We start from the raw sequence: 20810 nt of genomic DNA on the forward strand, positions 1-20810 counted from the left end.
GTAACATAGTAACATAGTTAGTAAGGCCGAAAAAAGACATTTGTCCATCCAGTTCAGCCTATATTCCATCATAATAAATCCCCAGATCTACGTCCTTCTACAGAACCTAATAATTGTATGATACAATATTGTTCTGCTCCAAGAAGACATCCAGGCCTCTCTTGAACCCCTCGACTGAGTTCGCCATCACCACCTCCTCAGGCAAGCAATTCCAGATTCTCACTGCCCTAACAGTAAAGAATCCTCTTCTATGTTGGTGGAAAAACCTTCTCTCCTCCAGACGCAAAGAATGCCCCCTTGTGCCCGTCACCTTCCTTGGTATAAACAGATCCTCAGCGAGATATTTGTATTGTCCCCTTATATACTTATACATGGTTATTAGATCGCCCCTCAGTCGTCTTTTTTCTAGACTAAATAATCCTAATTTCGCTAATCTATCTGTGTATTGTAGTTCTCCCATCCCCTTTATTAATTTTGTTGCCCTCCTTTGTACTCTCTCTAGTTCCATTATATCCTTCCTGAGCACCGGTGCCCAAAACTGGACACAGTACTCCATGTGCGGTCTAACTAGGGATTTGTACAGAGGCAGTATAATGCTCTCATCATGTGTATCCAGACCTCTTTTAATGCACCCCATGATCCTGTTTGCCTTGGCAGCTGCTGCCTGGCACTGGCTGCTCCAGGTAAGTTTATCATTAACTAGGATCCCCAAGTCCTTCTCCCTGTCAGATTTACCCAGTGGTTTCCCGTTCAGTGTGTAATGGTGATATTGATTCCCTCTTCCCATGTGTATAACCTTACATTTATCATTGTTAAACCTCATCTGCCACCTTTCAGCCCAAGTTTCCAACTTATCCAGATCCATCTGTAGCAGAATACTATCTTCTCTTGTATTAACTGCTTTACATAGTTTTGTATCATCTGCAAATATCGATATTTTACTGTGTAAACCTTCTACCAGATCATTAATGAATATGTTGAAGAGAACAGGTCCCAATACTGACCCCTGCGGTACCCCACTGGTCACAGCGACCCAGTTAGAGACTATACCATTTATAACCACCCTCTGCTTTCTATCACTAAGCCAGTTACTAACCCATTTACACACATTTTCCCCCAGACCAAGCATTCTCATTTTGTGTACCAACCTCTTGTGCGGCACGGTATCAAACGCTTTGGAAAAATCGAGATATACCACGTCCAATGACTCACCGTGGTCCAGTCTATAGCTTACCTCTTCATAAAAACTGATTAGATTGGTTTGACAGGAGCGATTTCTCATAAACCCATGCTGATATGGAGTTAAACAGTTATTCTCATTGAGATAATCCAGAATAACATCCCTCAGAAACCCTTCAAATATTTTACCAACAATAGAGGTTAGACTTACTGGCCTATAATTTCCAGGTTCACTTTTAGAGCCCTTTTTGAATATTGGCACCACATTTGCTATGCGCCAGTCCTGCGGAACAGACCCTGTCGCTATAGAGTCACTAAAAATAAGAAATAATGGTTTATCTATTACATTACTTAGTTCTCTTAGTACTCGTGGGTGTATGCCATCCGGACCCGGAGATTTATCTATTTTAATCTTATTTAGCCGGTTTCGCACCTCTTCTTGGGTTAGATTGGTGACCCTTAATATAGGGTTTTCATTGTTTCTTGGGATTTCACCTAGCATTCAAGTGAATCCTCCAAAAACAATGGACAACTGGCAGGGACTAAAGAGTCCTGCAAAGCTATATACCCCAGTCAGTCTTGCAATTAGTAGATACACCTGTCCAATCCTGCAGTCCAGGCACAACTGCATTACCCTCTACAACCACCGGAGGGAGCCCAAAAGCTGAATTCACATCAGCTTTATACCTTTCCCCATTTTATATACATAAAAATCACTTCCTGGTTTGCTCACATATCTCTCTGTACCACCTAAACGATGTAAGCTCTGCTGCTACTGTATACCATGTATGAGCATTCAGCAATGTAACATCAGCTAACTTCCCTTATTTTCCTTTCTACGTCATGCCATTCTGCAGCTTGAAGTCTGCCATTCTTATGGATTTCACATACTCTATACCTTCTAAAATTATTCACATACTTAACACCTTCGTGTTCTGCCACTATCTGGGGGGCCGTTTTCTCATTAGGAAGTAAAAGACCCTTATTCCCCATGGCAAAAATAAAAATGAAAAACAAACAAGAAAAGGAAAAAAAACAGCAAAAAACTCAAGAAAGATTGATATATAAAAACACAAAAAATGAAAGGAAAAGTAAGCTTTAAAAAAATTGATGCAAGAAGTTGAAACCAAAAGAATGCCATTAAAAAACCTTGGTGCACGACCTAAACTTAAAACCTTGATATAGAAGGTATTTTCCTTCTGTGCTCAAGCACAGTTAGACACACACACTTCCCCTTTTCTTATGCTGCTATATCGAAAGATACCAAAATCATGTATCTAAAACAAGTAGCTCACAGCAAAAATGATAGATACCATTTAGTTTCACTTCTTCAAAAAATGGCTACACTTTAGCACTATTCAGAATGTAGGAAAAAAAAACAGAGGTGACAGTGTGATTTATAATAGATATATCTTTTAGCAGCAGAAAAGAGGAAGTTTGAGGAAGGAAAAGGAAAAAAAACTTTCCTTTTCAATTGTATGCACTGTTATCATTTAAAGCAGCAATACATGACAAGGACAAAAAAAAACAGATACAGACGTCCAGGAGACTCGATATGCCCTTTTAATTATTCTGTGACACATGCAGATTGTGCTGGGAACATACTACTGCCAATCGCACTGGGCACACCTGTGCCCGGGCCGCCTGAGTGAGAACCACTACAAGCGGGAAATCTACCACCCCGGTCCGGTCATCCTCACTGGATCGCCGGCACTACGGGAATCTGCAGTAGCCCTCTAAGTTATCACTACCTGTGCCTGAAGCTACCTGCCCCCGGAACTACCTGTTCCTCCTATGCACGGGAATCCTGCAATAACTTATCGAGCGATTTGACCTCCTGCGGTCTGTTACCCAGCAAGCACAAGCAAAACAGCCACTGTTCCATCCAACTGTCTCCCGAATCTTACACAAACACAGATCACATACACGGCACACAGCAGACCCCTTGATCCCAGGGTTTGGATACAGGCTTTGGACTTTTTACACTACCTGGGAATGCGGTGGTGACCACACCTGACCGGCAAGAGGTATAGACCCAGACTGGGCACAGGGGACTTTCAGGTAAGATGATAACATTTTCTTACCTTACTTATGGAGCTGTGCAGTCTCCGTCCCGTGAGCCAAGGCTGTGGCCAACACCTCGATCTCTCCGGTCAGCGGGGTCGCCGTGTGTTTCGTCCACGTCCCGCTGTTGGGCGCCATTTGATATGGAAATTTGGTTTGGATAAATTTATCCCTGTGTGTGCTGCGGCCGTTCCCAATAAGACTGAGTATTTTGAGCGCTCATCAAGAATGGGCTGTACACCATTGTGACAGAAAAGCATTCCATCAATACTGACCCTTTATTGTACATACATAGTTTTATAATTGCATATAGAGAGGAGTGGTTAGGGGTGGTTAGTTAATTACCATATTGTCTAGCTCCTTTGTTATTGGTTATCTAAATATATATGGAATATTGTGGTGAATGCACATATGGATGCTGATTAAGCAACTAAAATGAAGTTCTCTGCATCTAGGACAAAGTTGAGACATCTCCTCAGCACTTAAGACATCTGGAATTCTTCCGCTTTTTTGGGTGGAAATCACCGAACAGTCTGTCTGGCTTATATCAGTTTGTCAGCCATTTTAAGCAATTGATTATAGTGTATATAGATATAGTTGCGTTTATTTGAGTATATATGATTATAGAGGAGTATACATGCAAGTGAGATCTACATGATATAAATATTTCTATCACACTGCATCCCTCTGCAAGACATCTCACAATTTTGGAGTTTTCAGAGCCCGTCAAATCTCTCTCCTGACCCATTTTTTGCGAAAGGAAAGGAAGTTGCCTAATAATTAAGCACACCTTATATAGGGTTTTGATTCCCTAGCAACCAGGCAACCCCCACATGTACTTATGCTGGCTAACAGATCTAAATCATTCAGCTCCTGCAAGAAAAACTAAATATCCGAGCACTAAAAAATACTCGGAGGACCCCGAGCGTGCTCGGGAAGTCTCAAGTAACAAGTATATTCGCTCATCACTAGTAGTAACCATATTAATCATTATTACAACACAAGGCCTCCTGAGAATAGTGCATCTACTGTGCTGTCATGGACTAAACTAGGGATCACAATCTGAAGACCGCCATACACATTAGATGGTTTTTGAGATGAGCGCTCCTGTGTCCTCTATAAGACAGTCATCTCCAAATATGACTGGCGATGGTTTACCTCTGGTGTAACAAAGTGAACAGCAGTTCAAATTCAGACTAACCTAATTGTCACCTCCCCTTACAATTAGTTCGTCGACAACCCCATACACATTAGAATGCTGGTCAAAAACTGTTGACATGGCGGGTGCAGCCGACATAATCCTAATGTCTATGGGGAGCTGTAGAAATTGAATTATTATTATGTGGACTTTTCCACGTGCTGGAGGAAGAGAGGAATGCCTTTTTCTAGACAGTCTTTGGATGCAATCCAATAACTTTGTTTAATCATTGCTGGTCCATTTTGATTCAAGGACCATGCAAATTTTCCATCCCTACTAAAAATTAATCCGACTAAGTATGACGACTTTGCGCTTTGTGGAGTTGGACAGGTGTCACAATTTGCAGTGCCAAGTCAGAAGGCATAATCTATAGTTAAACAGGCAGTAATTCAGGGCTGGTGGAAATCTTGCAACCCAGGTAATAAGATAATGATCATAAGATCATGGTCTGGAAACTAGCCAGGTCTTTACTAAGAATAACAAATTTGAAAATACATATATTTAACATATCAGGAATCTAGAAACCATATTACTTAGGCCAGTGTTCCCCAAGTTTGGTCCTCAAGAGCCACCAACGGGTGATGTTTTCAGGATTTCCTTAATAATGCCCAGGTGAGAACTTCATAATCTAGACAGGCAACAATTCCATCGCCTGGGCCATACTAAGGAAATCCTAAAAACACAACCTGTTGGTGGCTCTTGAGGAGTTGGGGAACACTGACTTAGGCAATGAGTGGACATTTCCTGGGGATTAAAAGAAATCTGCCAGTGGTATCTAGCCTCCTAAGCCTTCTACATGGGCATGCAGGTTATGGAAAGTTGAATTAAGTGATACATTGAAATCCACATTTTTCTTACATGCAAATGAGATGTTAACATCTATGGGTCGGGCGATCACAGATCTCCCTGAGAATCTACCTCCGAAGCTTTTTTTAGATCAAAGCCAGTGTTACCATGTAATGACTAGCAGTTTCCTCTAATAATCACACAGCTCTGCAGTGAGATCAGAACTAGTGCTGAGCAAACATGCAGGCAAACAAACAGGCAATCCCTGTATGTGTTGTGAGTCTACCGCCTCATGCAGCCGCAGGGTATCGAATATATTATCCAAGATACTCGGATAACACTTGAGCATTCTCAATTAACACCTTATCCGAGCACCTTCAATCAATCAGAACTAACACCGTACAGCAGAGCTAATACAGTAAAGCAGAACGGAACTTTGTTTCATTACAAATACAACAAACACATTTTCAGTTGTCATCTCAGAGTGCGTCAGTTTCAGTCTTACAGGTAGCCCGTGTGGAGGGATGGGTGGCTCGGAAGCAATCAGTGGTAATAAGTAGTATTGACACAATGGTGAAGATGTATTTTACTAAATGTCTAAGAAATCGTTTATGACCTATATGTGCTTTAGTCACTTTCTGTGCTTTGTGTGACAATGTTCATGACCTTGCTGGAAAAGGGGATATGACCTAGTGGAAAATGGTGTAGCCTAAAGTGCCCCAATATGAGAAAGTGCACCAACATTTTGGAGCAAATTTCTGACCCAAAATAAGTCAAATAAAAGATGGTGCAAACTTGGAATAGACAGTGTTAAAATATACCAAATTTACCAAACAGTATGAACCACTATGATAAATCTGGGCTATTCTAAGTCTGCTCCATCTAACAATTAGACAGGATTGATAAATCTACCCCTATTATATTATTGCTATCAAGTGGTCGAGCGGATGTGTCCTCGTTATTGACATCACATCTAATATAACCCTGTTGCTAACCAAATGCCAGGTGGGCTAACAATATGTTTAGAGGCCATGTGATAAATTGCTTAGTCCTATGTAGTAGCCTGTGGCTACCTTACACAGCACTAATATAAGCGCTGTAACCTATGCACAGACAAGGGTGCTATTATAGGAAACAATGTGATAAGTATTTTATGTTTATAAATATTAGAAGATCACATTTTTTCCTATTTTATGAATAAATAAAATAGAAAATGGAATATCCATTTAAAGTTCAATAATGAACATGTATCCTGAGCTATAGACAGGGCAAGTACTTGATAAATGGTGTGCACTGGGGTTCCCTAGTTGTTTGAATGATCAGAACTAGAAAGAAATCTGCTCAAAATTGTAATTACACGTATGAACAAATTTAATTGATGACTGGTCAAAATCGATGAGTAAGAATGCCTTTATGGCTTAATGTGTTTTTAAGAGGCCTCTCAGTCTTCCCTGCCCAGAAATCACTGCGGCACTTCTATTAATAGTTGTCCGGATCTCCTGCCTTTGCCTTCTAATTCAGTTTATTTTTTATATGTAAGGATAGTGATTTAAGATAATTCATTTACAACCACCATCCAAAACCTATTGAATTTTGACTGTGCTCATTTCTATGTTAAATATGGTTTTGTTGACGGGATTATCTCAAAACAGACTTTAATAGCCCTGGCTGCTATAACCTATCAAATAATGCAACAAAGAACTTAGCGTTATTTTGGAGTCGGCAGTGCCCAGGATAGCATCCCAAAAGGGCTACATTTTGACCATTCTCATTTTTATATTGAATATTATTTGCAATGGCTGCTGTGATCGCTGTGATTTGCTAGAGCAAAGAGTTTAGCTTTTTTGAGGGCTGCAAGATGGAGTGGTGCCACAGTAGAAGTGGCGTAGTGTTTTTCTAGCACCATTAGCCTCTACCGATTGGCAGTGGGTACAGTGGTCAAACCCCTGCTAATTTTTAACTTGTAATCTATCATATGAGTTTTAAGACTGTTACTGTATTTCTATGTACATTATTTAATCTAAACATTATCTTTGAATCTGTCAAAAGCATTCTGCAAACTTTTGATCCATGTTTTTTTTTGGATCTCACTACTATGACACTGAGTCACTTCTCACAGCCAAGCAGTGATGCAAGATATTCAGGAGTCTGAGGTCAAAACGCAGATGTAAGAGACAAAGGCGTAGTCAGGCAACGTTTCAAGGTCAGAATACTAGGAAGATAGCGGATCAGAGCAGAAGGTGTTAAACAGGTGGATGATCAGAACGAGATACAAGGTCAAGCAGCGAAAGATCTACAAACAGAAGGCAATGCATAGAGAGACAAAAAACACAGTAGCTGAATGTACGTCTGGCAGAGGTCTCTCCCCGTCTCAAATTGGACGTTGGAGCTGTCAATCAACACACTGACATCCCCCCTTACCAGACTGAACAGCTGAGCTGTCAGTAACTGCATCCCAGACACACTGAGGGGTGGAACCGTGACAGTACTACCTCTTCTACGGGTTGCCACTGGAGCCCCAGGCTTCCCAGGAAATTTTAGATTGGCCTTCACATCGCGAGCTGGGACCCAGGATCTCTCTTCTGGTCCATATCCCCTCTAATAGGATGAGGTATTGGAGGTAATTTCAGGTCCTAAAACAATCAACAATCCTCTGAACTTCATACTTCGAGGCACCGTCGACCAATACCGGAGGAGGCAGGGATGAGTGAGACAATGTTGAAGGGACAAACTCTTCTAATAGGGATTTATGGAACGTTAGAGATGTGAAGGGATAGAGGAAGCTTTTATCTAAATGCCACAAGATTGGCCACCTCTAGGATCTCATATGGACCAATAAACTTTGGATCCAACTTCACCAACTGCACTTTAAGTTTAATGTTCCTATATGACAACCAAACCTTACCCCAATCTTAAAAACAGGGTCCACCAAAAATTTTCTACCAGCCTTTCATTTTTGGAAATCTGAGCAGTCCCAATATTCTTTTTAACCTCCCTAAAGACATCTCTATGGCAACCTTCACCCCAGGACATTCAGAACTAATTCTACAAAATTCATCATGGTATGGTTTCAGTAGACAGATTAACTCAACTGTTAAAAAGCAAACTCAGCAAGGGATAAAAACAAAGCCCAGACCCGCCGAACTGCCCTTTTTTAAATGTTCGACCAAACCCACAGGACTCGAGGGTCAGAGGACAGAGGTTCGCCCATCACTAATTAAGAGAGATCCCATGTAACCTTACAGTATGATAAATAATCAACCTTTAAAGTGTCTCTGCATTAGCTAACCCTGACAAAAGAACAAAATGAGCTTTTTTGATGAATCAGTCAACTATCACCCAAATAGCAGTTTTCCCACCAGACGGAGACAAATCCATAATGAAATCCATATTCAAATGCGTCCATGGTCTTTCTGGAATTAGCAGTGTAGACAATTCCTTGGCCAGCAAGCTATGACTGACTTTAGTGCGTGCGTAGACTTCACAGACAGATACAAAATCATTAATATCATTATTCATGGATGACCACCAAAAAAATTCTAGCAATGGCATGCCGTGAAGCAGTAAGAATCATGAAATTCCTGTAACATCCACAATCTTAGGTACAAAGGCACAAATTTGGATCCTGGAGTAGTGGAAGGAGCCAACGGCTGGACTTTACGGATCTCGTCTTCCATTTCCGAGGTTCCGAAGGATGGAGGTTCTGGTGAAGGAACTGAATTGACACTACCAGATAATGCGTCAGCTTTTACATTCTAAGTCCCCAGCCTGAACGTAATAAAAAAAAATAAGGACCATCTGGCCTGTCTAGGAGTTAACCCTTTTAGCTGATTCAATGTAAGCTAGATTCTTGTGACCAGTGTCCACTGTAACTTGATGAACGCCCCTCTCCAAAAAATGTCTCAATTCCTTAAAGGCTAATTTGACAGAAAGTAACTCACGATTCCCACATCACAATTATTTTCCGCAGACTAAAAAGCACATGGATGCAGGTTAAGGTACCTTCACACATAATGATTTCGTTAACGATATCGTTGCTTTTTGTGACATAGCAACGATATCGTTAACAAAATCGTTATGTGTGACAGCGACCAACGAACAGGCCCCTGCTGGGAGATCGTTGGTCGTTGGGGAATGATCAGGACCTTTATTTGGTTGCTGATCACCCGCTGTGATCGCTGAATCGGCGTGTGTGACGCCGATCCAGCGATGTGTTCACTGGTAACCAGGGTAAACATCTGGTTACTAAGCGCAGGGCCGCGCTTAGTAACCCAATGTTTACCCTGGTTACCGTTGTAAAAGTTAAAAAAAAAAAAACAGTATATACTTACATTCCGGTGTCTGTCCCCCGGCGTCAGCTTCCCTGCACTGTGTCAGCGCCGGCTGGCCGTAAAGCAGAGCACAGCGGTGACGTCACTGCTCACTGCTGTGCTCTGCTTTCGGCCGGCCTGGGAGTCTGGGTGACCTCCTTGGCTGTCACCCAGATTCAGATGTTCTACCGACGGTTTGCTAGAATGTACCGTATTTTCCGCTTTGTAAGACGCACTTTATTTCCCCCAAATTTGGGGGGGAAATGTGGGTGCGTCTAACAAAGCGGATATACCGCTTACCATTACAGGCTGGGAGGAGGGGGTGTCCGCCGCCGCTACCGCCTGCCGCCGCTGTCGTCCGCCGCCACTGCCGGGGTTGTCCGCTGCTGCCCCGGGTGATGCTGAAGGCTCCGGTGCTGCGGGGGGCTCTGGCGACATTTTGTGAAAGACCAGAGCCCCCCGGCAGTTCTTCCATGCGTTCCAGTATGACTAATTCCGGGAAAATGGCCGCCGGAATCTCGGGAGATGAGATTTCAGCGCTGAGATCTCATCTCTCGAGATTCCGGCGGCCATTTTCCCGGAGTTAGTTCCAGTATGACTGACTCCGGGAAAATGGCCGCCGGAATCTCGGGAGATGAGATTTCAGCGCTGAGATCTCATCTCTCGAGATTCCGGCGGCCATTTTCCCGGAATTAGTCATACTGGAACGCATGGAAGAACTGCCGGGGGGCTCTGGTCTTTCACAAAATGTCGCCAGAGCCCCCCGCAGCACCGGAGACAGCCCTACAGCACAGGAGCCCCCTGCAGACCCCTCATCCCAGCCTGCAGCAAAGGAGCCCCCTGCAGACCCCTCATCCCAGGCTGCAGCACAGGAGCCCCCCTGCAGCACAGGAGCCCCCTGCAGACCCCCTCATCCCAGCCTGCAGCAATGCTCCACTCCTGCCTCCGGCAACGAGCCTGGGACCCTGATCCACCACAACCACAACCCCTGGTAAGTAATAAGACGCATGGATTATAAGACGCCCCACCAATTTATTAAAAAATAGTTTTTTCCTATTTTTCTCCTCAAAATTTGGGGTGCGTCTTATAATCCGGAGCGTCTTACAAAGCGAAAAATACGGTAAGTAAAAATATAAATACAAATTCAAAATAATATATGATAGACAATATTATAGTGATTTCCCCGGGTGTGGTGACCACTCAAATAAGAAACTAAAAGAAAACCCCAAAAAAGACTATCATAAAAATACCAGACAAGATATGTCCAATAAAAAATCGCCTTTATTAAATAGACAGTGGCAAACAGTAGTACTGAATATGTAAAAGACATGTACACGTATCTGGACCATACAACAAATGATAGGAAAATATATATAATATGAATATAATATAATAGATTTAAAACTAATAGAGCAGATGAAGAAGGAATCAATTCCGAAATGCGCATCGGGGTGTGCGCATCATCTGTGATTGCGGACCTTAAAGGTATGTTGCCCCCAAATCCTTTTTTCCCCTATCTGTGCACATTTGCACTTGGAGCAATCCAGTCTGTTTTGACACTTCTGCACTTGGATTGTCACACTAATGGAGTGATTTTTATTGTTCTATTTAATTAATAATTAACTATTGCCCATTTACATATTATGTTACACTCCATTTTTGTATTGCTGTAGTTCACTTGTAGCTACCTAATTTATTTATTTTTGCACATATATATATGTATATATATATATATTATTTATTTATTTTATATATTTTTAATATAAATGTTCTTTTTTATTTTCGCTCTTTTTTCTCCCATGTTGAGTTCAGCGGGCACGTGAAAATGACGCACGGGGACGCATCCACATACAGCGCATGTCCCTGCGTACACAATGTTAAACATAGGTGCGCAAGACGAATGCAGATCTATGCGCGGTCCTACGCTGCGCACAGAAATGCTAATGTGAAACTGGCCTAAATATCTCAGACACACTGAGGGATGGAACTGTCACAACTACTTTGGAGACACCTTTATTATCTAGAATAGCAAAATTACTTTACCAATATGGCACCCTGGACTCCCATTTTTTAAGGTGCATGCACATACATGTCCTTTTCAGTGATGTTAAAGCACCAAACGCGGCTGTATGTGAGGTTGTTTGACCATAATTGTGTAAGTGAGCCATGAATCTTAATTCTTCATACAAAGAGGTACCATTATTATCAATTTAAGTTACTAGTGATAATTTCCTGCTGATAAAACAGTGATTTTATCAAAACTAAAGAAAGCAGCCCAGTAAGTGACATCGCAGGAATCAGAGTCTCTGCCTCCACATTATGCTGCTCTCTGATTAGGTGGCAAAACTCCGGTCACAGATGAATCGGGGCTTACGTATTTGATTATTTGTTGATTTTTAAATAACTGTATGTGAATCATGAACAATAATTTGCTAATCATGATGTGTAATTATGTCATTAATTACATAAGGGATGTGTCGCTCCAGTAAACTGCTTGAGAAATGTTCAGATTGAAGCGAAACGTCACCACGTGGGCCAATAAAGTTCTATAACTATTGCACCATATTTCAGGAGTGCTTCCTACATTTGGTCCTTTTATTTAAGAGGCTTGGTTACTACCTAGGAGATTTGGCATCCAGACCCTCCAGAGGTCGGTGTGGCTTTATTTTCCAATCTTTACTTTGGAACATAGCTAAATTCTACCTTGTACGTTGAACGCTCACCAAATGCTTGTTAACAATTCACCCGATATGTTTGTTCAGGTGGCGCTAACAGCTTTCCTCACGACACGAGGATATAATTACGTCTTCTTATTATGTACATGTACTTGTCATTTACCAGCCTCATGAATGAATATACAATATAATCAAGTAAAGTAAAAGATTAAGAAGAAGTTTACAAGTTGTCGTGTAAACCCTTGTGGATGTTTGTAGTAAAAGACATCTGCTCTGTTAGTATATCAGGGGCAAAACTTATTACATTGTGTTTATGATCGGTGCATATAGGGACCAATGACACTGTAACCGCCGGCAAGCATCTGGTGTGTTAATAAGTTAAAGGGTTTTATATAAAGAAATCTCCGTCACTGGGTCATAAATAGCATGCAAGTTTCTAATATACTTTATGTCCCAATTACTCACTCTTTACATTTCTGTCAATGTATGGAAACGTTCATGCTTACATTCAATATCTTGACCAGTTTCTTATTACCACACCACTCAAACTGGTGCGGGGCTAATTAAAGTGGTATTGGAATATGCCATGATTTTCTTATGGATGGGGTCTCAGCACCTTTTTTTTTTTGAGAATGGAATTTCTTCAAATCCTGTCCAATTCTTCCCCTTTAAAGAATCACTCCTCTCATCAAAATTTTTATCCTCTTAATATATTGCAATCATCATATTGTATGGTACTGTGTACTTACCATTGCTCATTTTGCCTTTCTACTCAGTTAATTCTCCTGTACTCTCTTTTCTCTACTCTATGCAGAAATACTAAGTCGCTTTTCCTTGCATGAGTCCTCACCCTCTTCAACTCTTGATCCAGCTGCTCCGCTCCTCCCCCTTGCCAAGTACATAGAGCTTAGAAGGATTCAGCTAGTCTGTTTTTAATCATGTGATGTCATAGACCTAATGGAAAAGAGAAGAATTAATTGGGTAGAAAGGCAAAATGAGCAATTGTAAGTACGCAGTGCTATACTGTATAATATGATGACTGCAATATTTTAAGAGGATAACAATTTTGATGGGAGTGCATCTTTAAAATTTTCAACACCGTCTAATAATACTGGTATTTTTATTAAATTAGTCCATATAAGGAGAAAAATGCATAACTGATTACTAATCTGATAAGTTATGTTATTCCTATGTGGTATAATAGTGTTTGCTAATAACTATTCTAACTCAAGAAAGTAGGTGCCAGCTCTAGCCAGCGTTCATAGGGCCTATAAAACTGGCATAAACCGCTTTGAATAGTTGCTAAATTTTTGTGCATCGTGGAGTTTCGCCAAAATTTTGCAACTTTTGGCGTTTTCTACCAGTTTTGAAGTAGCTCTGCCAAAATGGAAGGGAGCTGGGGAGTAGAATGGGAAGAGGCGAGGCTATGCTCATCCATGAAATTCGGGAAAGTGTCATCATTTCTTACATCAGAAATGTTACGCCAATCCATGACTAGAGTTGCATTTCTGTCGAGGAGCAAGGAGGTGCACATTACTATGGCATAATCAATTCAGCACATCTTACTTAAAATTGCCCCTTCATTAAGCCAGAATTGAACACCGGTCCTAATGAATAAGGCACTATAGTATTTTTTTACCTTCTCTATGGGGTAGAGTGCTAATGCATAAATAATTAATAAGATGCATCAGCTATGCTAATTGTATTTCCTATTAGTGCATTCTTACATTGGTGTAATATTACATGTGTATTCTTTGTATTTTACTATGAATATTGGATTTTCCCTTTAACCAGATCCATGGTGATATAAAACACACGCTCTACCATTTCTCCACAGCACTGGCATGATGCATTCAAGGAAACGAGAAGACAGACACAGCGACAGCTCCAAATACTATATAGGTTTATGAGCTTTACAGATTGGAGTTCGACAAATGGACTGTAAAAGGCACTATAAATGCCAACTTGTTGTGTACTGACTTTTTATTGTTCATTTCAGGCTGGAATAGGATATCCAGTTCACATTATTATATATTTTTGTCCTTGTATGACATTGAATGTGTGCTGTATGATATACATTGCGCTGTCACAATCTTTCACAATAAAATGTCATTGCCCGAGGTGCAAGGAGTTAAATTGATTTGTTCCCATGGCCACTGGTGTTAGGATTCAGATCAGGTGTAACACTGAACTTCACGCCACTATCGCCGGCAAACAGGAGATTTCACTACAGAATGGAAGTATAACACAATGTATTAACTTTATACTGAAATCCTGTGCAAAACGAAAAATATGGCAACATGCAGACAGATGGGTAGAAAAAACAAATACAGATATGTATGTACATATCAACACCTCTACAACTATATCAATAGTAAAAGAATAAACTGAAAATGTAGGCCCCTTAAAAAATAGTGAGGAAAGAATGGTTGTAGATGACGAGGAAAAAGCTAACATATTAAACACCTTCTTCTCCACGGTATTCACGGTGGAAAATGAAATGCTAGGTGAAATCCCAAGAAACAATGAAAACCCTATATTAAGGGTCACCAATCTAACCCAAGAAGAGGTGCGAAACCGGCTAAATAAGATTAAAATAGATAAATCTCCGGGTCCGGATGGCATACACCCACGAGTACTAAGAGAACTAAGTAATGTAATAGATAAACCATTATTTCTTATTTTTAGGGACTCTATAGCGACAGGGTCTGTTCCGCAGGACTGGCGCATAGCAAATGTGGTGCCAATATTCAAAAAGGGCTCTAAAAGTGAACCTGGAAATTATAGGCCAGTAAGTCTAACCTCTATTGTTGGTAAAATATTTGAAGGGTTTCTGAGGGATGTTATTCTGGATTATCTCAATGAGAATAACTGTGTAACTCCATATCAGCATGGGTTTATGAGAAATCGCTCCTGTCAAACCAATTTAATCAGTTTTTATGAAGAGGTAAGCTATAGGCTGGACCACGGTGAGTCATTGGACATGGTATATCTCGATTTTTCCAAAGCGTTTGATACCGTGCCGCACAAGAGGTTGGTACACAAAATGAGAATGCTTGGTCTGGGGGAAAATGTGTGTAAATGGGTTAGTAACTGGCTTAGTGATAGAAAGCAGAGGGTGGTTATAAATGGTATAGTCTCTAACTGGGTCGCTGTGACCAGTGGGGTACCGCAGGGGTCAGTATTGGGACCTGTTCTCTTCAACATATTCATTAATGATCTGGTAGAAGGTTTACACAGTAAAATAACGATATTTGCAGATGATACAAAACTATGTAAAGCAGTTAATACAAGAGAAGATAGTATTCTGCTACAGATGGATCTGGATAAGTTGGAAACTTGGGCTGAAAGGTGGCAGATGAGGTTTAACAATGATAAATGTAAGGTTATACACATGGGAAGAGGGAATCAATATCACCATTACACACTGAACGGGAAACTACTGGGTAAATCTGACAGGGAGAAGGACTTGGGGATCCTAGTTAATGATAAACTTACCTGGAGCAGCCAGTGCCAGGCAGCAGCTGCCAAGGCAAACAGGATCATGGGGTGCATTAAAAGAGGTCTGGATACACATGATGAGAGCATTATACTGCCTCTGTACAAATCCCTAGTTAGACCGCACATGGAGTACTGTGTCCAGTTTTGGGCACCGGTGCTCAGGAAGGATATAATGGAACTAGAGAGAGTACAAAGGAGGGCAACAAAATTAATAAAGGGGATGGGAGAACTACAATACCCAGATAGATTAGCGAAATTAGGATTATTTAGTCTAGAAAAAAGACGACTGAGGGGCGATCTAATAACCATGTATAAGTATATAAGGGGACAATACAAATATCTCGCTGAGGATCTGTTTATACCAAGGAAGGTGACGGGCACAAGGGGGCATTCTTTGCGTCTGGAGGAGAGAAGGTTTTTCCACCAACATAGAAGAGGATTCTTTACTGTTAGGGCAGTGAGAATCTGGAATTGCTTGCCTGAGGAGGTGGTGATGGCGAACTCAGTCGAGGGGTTCAAGAGAGGCCTGGATGTCTTCCTGGAGCAGAACAATATTGTATCATACAATTATTAGGTTCTGTAGAAGGACGTAGATCTGGGGATTTATTATGATGGAATATAGGCTGAACTGGATGGACAAATGTCTTTTTTCGGCCTTACTTACTTACTAACTAACTAACTAACTAAGATTTTCTTCATTCTGGTTTTTTTACAACGTCAGAAGAATACATCTGTTTAGGAAAAGAACAGTATTCGGGTATCCTGTGACGTGTCATCTTGTCAGGTGTTTATATATACCATACTTTTATTATTTGTTGAAGGCTGATGTCTTGGACTCCCACCAACCCGATAGTTGAGTGGCCAAGGTGCTGATTCAGCACTGAGTACGTTTCATTTTTCCTCCCTGTTCTGTACAGAGAACTTAGAATGAAGGCCGTGCTACATCAGTCCTGCTGCCTCTTTGTTCTCGGGATCAGTGGGGATTCAGTCCTGACAGTCAATCATGGCTAATCATGATGATATACCCTCACTTTACTAAAAAAACAGAATTACTCCACTGTATGTCTCAAACACGGTGGATTAGAGTCTGTGTAAATGCCGATGTTCTCCTGAATCTGGTGTTGGTTATTTAGGCTCCTTTGTCTCTCCTTCCTGAGATATGGTCCTCTTTTCTGCATAGTATCTTTATGTCCAACTGTGAGTGGGTCTTCAGAAGACTTTCTTAGAGTAGAGTTGCCCATTTAGCTAAAAAGACTAGATTTACAGGGAACAGAGGGCTATATCTCAGGAGCATAGAGGTGCAGGAACAAATTAATAACAACGATTCCACACTCAGTAGAGCAGCAGCATTTACACTATAAAAATGCATATTTCTGGCAAGTGACAGGTCCTCTTTAAAATAAGCTTAGAAACGCTCCTTTTGGTGTGAGCCTACATCTGTTCTGTAAGACCTGGGTCCTGATGCATCATTAATCAACATTTTCCCTTCACTGAATTTATCTGAAAAAGTTTCACACTGACCTAGATATTTTAACCATGTAGAGTGTGATGAATGTGGGACATTTCCATGGACAGCTGACAGGGCAGCAACTGAATTCCTGCACCCCATTTAGTCAAGGGCCCTTGAGTAATGAGGGGGATACTGCCACGAAAAGTGTTTTAGAGAATGTAGGGTAGCAAGTGTGGGACTAAAACTGGCAAGGGCTCTATGGAGGAGAATGGTGAAGACATTGAGTTTAGTCCTGTGTGGAAATAAAGGGTTGGAAAATGGAAATGTTGGTGAGGGAATGGAGCAGAACTGCTCTAAGTTCTCCCACCACGGTAACATGCCAGCATGAAGTATCTGCCCCCTCAAATGCAGAACTTATGTCACCAGGGTAGCCTCGAGACTAAACCCCTTAATAAATTCAGTAATTCAGCCCGACTCCTGATTTAATTCACATCTAAGATTAGACTCCTAACTTATTTCAAACCCCACACCAGACCACCTTAATATTTACACCTCAAAGATGCCCCCTAAATCAATTCAAACACCAGACTCATTATTCCTCATTTATTTCAGACCCAAAAATAATTCAGAACCTAGAATTTACTCCAAATTATTAGAACAATGACCATATTTGCCAATGCTGCAGCTTCTTAAAGAGGTTGTTCGGTCAAAACCAATAATTCTGCAGCCACTCTTTGTGACTGCAGACTTATGAATCCCCGCAGCAACACACTTTTTAAAAAAAAAAATTCTTTATTTATAAAAGGAACAATAAACATTACAACAATAAAGCAAATTTTCTCTTGTCTGTTGTACATATAATAACGACCTTATCAGGCGCAAAAAGACATTGAGTCAAATAATTGAGAGAAGAGAGAAGGTAAGGGGTTGGGGAAGATGGGGGTTGGAGAGCGTATAAATGAAACAGGGGAAAAGGAAGAGGAAGAGGAAAAAATTTCAGGAAGACAGCGTTCTTAATTGCCCTTAACATCTTGTTTTACTAGAAAGTTATTCATGCAACTTCGATATACCTAATTTCAACAGTATGTAACCATGCCAATAACTATTTTCTGTTTATGTATTTACATGTTATCTCCCCTCTTTCTTGTCTCCTTCCCCCCTTCCCTCGACCCTTCCTCTTCCTTTTCTCCAGCAACACACTTTTAAACCCACGAACGGATGTATGAATTATACATACCCATGACCGGTGGGTGCAGCCTTCCTCCATACACTTGTATTGAGCTTAGTGTATGGAGAGCGAGGCCGTGCCCACTGGCCGAGGGTTCGTACATGTCTTATATACCCTCCGTTCATGGGTCTGAAACAGTGCGTGCACTGGGGGGAATCATAAGTCTGCTGTCACACAGAGTGGCTGCAGACTTATTGGTTGTGACCGGACAGCCCTTTAATTTTAATTCAGGGTTCCAGCTGTATTCACTTTGAAGAAAGGAACAAGTCCTACATTGTAATTGCGTCTATTTCCTTTTTCAGAGTAGCTACCGCTCAGGCCCTTCTCAAAGCTATCATGAAGCATGCAGTGGTGGCCTGGCCACTTTTCTTATCTTTGAGGTTTGTCTCTGGCGACAGTACTAGCTGTGAGAATGAAGGTCTTTGATTATTTGTTCTCTAGATGGTGGCCCGATTCTAACGTATCGGGTATTCTAGAATATGTAGGTAGTATGTAGCACAAGCTACGTACTATATTGCGCAGTGACGTAGTATATAACACAACTGACTGTTGTGAATTCAGCTTTTGGGCTCCCTCCGGTGGTTGTAGAGGGTAATGCAGTTGTGCCTGGACTGCAGGAGTGGACAGGTGTGTCTACTAATTGCAAGACTGACTGGGGTATATAGCTTTGCTGGATCTTTTAGTCAGTGCCAGTTGTCCATTGTTCTTGAAGGATTCACTTCCCTGCTGGTTTCTCCAGTTTGCTGTGTTTTTCTACAAAGATAAGTCCTGGCTTTGTTTTTGCTGTCCACCTGCAGTGAACCTTATAGTTCTGTGCATTTTCATGTTTTTGTCTTGTCCAGCTTGGTCTGTGAAGGATTTTTTGCAGCCTAGCTATTTCTCTGGAGATGCAGATATACCCCCCCATGTCTTTAGTCAGATGTGGTGATCCGTATTTTCTGCGGTGGATATTTTCTAGTGTTTTTATACTGACCGCATAGTACTCTGTTCTATTCTTTCTTTTTAGCTAGTATGGCCTCCTATGATAAAATCTGATTTCATATCTGCGTATGTTATTTCCCTCTCCTCTCACAGTCAATATTTGTGGGGGGCTATCTATCCTTTGGGGATTTTCTCTGAGGCAAGATAGGTTTCCTGTTTCTGTCTTTAGGGGTAGTTAGATCTTAGGCTGTGCCGAGGGGTCTAGGGAGTGTTAGGTACCACCCACGGCTACTTCTAGTTGCGCTGCTAGGTTCAGGGTTTGCGGTCAGTACAGGGACAACCTTCTCCAGAGTACATCTCATGCTGCTCCAAGGCCACCAGATCATAACACTGACGTAGTATATAAGAGACCTACGTAGTATATAGCTGAGCTATGTAGTATATAACACAGCCATGTAGTATATAACATAACCACGTAGTGTATTGCACAGCTACGTAGTGTATTGCACAGGCACGTAGTATATTGGTTAGCCACGTAGTATATAACATAGCCATGTTGTATATCGTAGTATATTGCACTGCCACGTAGTATATAACAGAGCCACATAGTATATTGCACAGTCGACGTAGTATATAACATAGCCACATAGTATATTGCACAGCTACGTAGTATATAGCACAGAGCACGTAGTATATTGGACAGTCACGTTGTATATTGCACAATCACGTTGTATATTGCCCAGCGACATAGTATATAGTGTAGAGATGTAGTATATAACAGAGCCCACGCAGTATGTAACACAGCCCACGCAGTATGTAACACAGCCCACGTAGTATATAGCAATGTGAACACTATATGCATGTTTAAAAAAGACTTAAAATAAAAAATAAACATATACTCACCTTCCGAGGGCCCCTTGAAGTCCTGGCGCCTGTGTGCGGTGCACGCGGTAGCTTCCGGTCCCAGGGTTGGTATGAGCGCAGGACCTGTGATGACGTCGCGGTCACATGACCATGACGTCATGGCAGGTCCTTCTCGCATAGCATCCTTGGCATCGGAACCTGCCGCTTGCACCGCCGAGTACAGCGCACCACGTCGGAGGGTGAGAATAAAAATAATAATAATAAAAAAAAGGTTAACATTAGATCATTTTACTATTGATGCTGCATGCGCACACAGGGTTAATAGCAGTGTTAATGGAGTGCGTTACACCGCGGCATAACGCGGTCCATTAGCGCTGCCATTAACCCTGTGTGAGCGGTGACTGGAGGGGAGTACGGAGCGGGAACTGACTGCGGGGAGTAAGGAGCGGCAATTTTGCCGCCGGACTGTGCCTGTCGCTGATTGGTCATGGCTGTTTTGCCACGACCAATCAGCGACTTGGATTTCCATGACAGACAGAGGCCGCGACCAATGAATATCCGTGACAGACAGACAGACAGAAGTGACCCTTAGACAATTATATAGTAGATATTAAGATGGCCTTTTACAGTTCAA

The 20810-nt window shown here is 41.5% G+C and overlaps 1 protein-coding gene across 1 annotated transcript in view; it reads left to right on the forward strand.

Moving 5' to 3' along the window:
- Positions 1-3105: 3105 nt before the first annotated feature.
- LOC138656740 (UPF0462 protein C4orf33 homolog) overlaps positions 3106-20810 on the forward strand; it is a 161520-nt gene continuing 143815 nt past the window's right edge. The window contains exon 1 of the mRNA XM_069743950.1: positions 3106-3240. The gene's annotated coding sequence lies outside the window, so the exon portion shown is untranslated. The remainder of the gene's footprint in view (positions 3241-20810) is intronic.

Source organism: Ranitomeya imitator, chromosome 1 (genome assembly GCF_032444005.1).
Source record: "Ranitomeya imitator isolate aRanImi1 chromosome 1, aRanImi1.pri, whole genome shotgun sequence".
NCBI classification, from domain to species: Eukaryota; Metazoa; Chordata; class Amphibia; order Anura; family Dendrobatidae; genus Ranitomeya; species Ranitomeya imitator.